Consider the following 359-nt stretch of genomic DNA (forward strand, 5'->3'; position numbering starts at 1 on the left):
TATACACGATAACATTTTCAAAATATTTTGATTTATTTTGAACTGTTTGAGACATTTTCATTTTCATTTTCCATTTTTTTTTAGTTTTTTTTTCTAAAAATATCAATAAAATTTTATTTGTTGGATAAAAAAGCTTGAAAATACAAGGCTCCTAGTATATTGTTTCAAAGGCAGATGAAAAATATTAAAAATCCTTAGTCACAGTTTTTTTTTTATAAGCATTTAAAGTTCAAAAATTGACAAAATATTGAAAAATCACGCAAATTATTTCAAGTTAGAAATTCATAAAAATTTTTCTTTTTAAATTTAAGATATGAAAATGTAATACAAGATTCCTTATAAGATTTTCTACCTTAATC

This window comes from Acyrthosiphon pisum, chromosome X (genome assembly GCF_005508785.2).
Source record: "Acyrthosiphon pisum isolate AL4f chromosome X, pea_aphid_22Mar2018_4r6ur, whole genome shotgun sequence".
Taxonomy (NCBI): Eukaryota; Metazoa; Arthropoda; class Insecta; order Hemiptera; family Aphididae; genus Acyrthosiphon; species Acyrthosiphon pisum.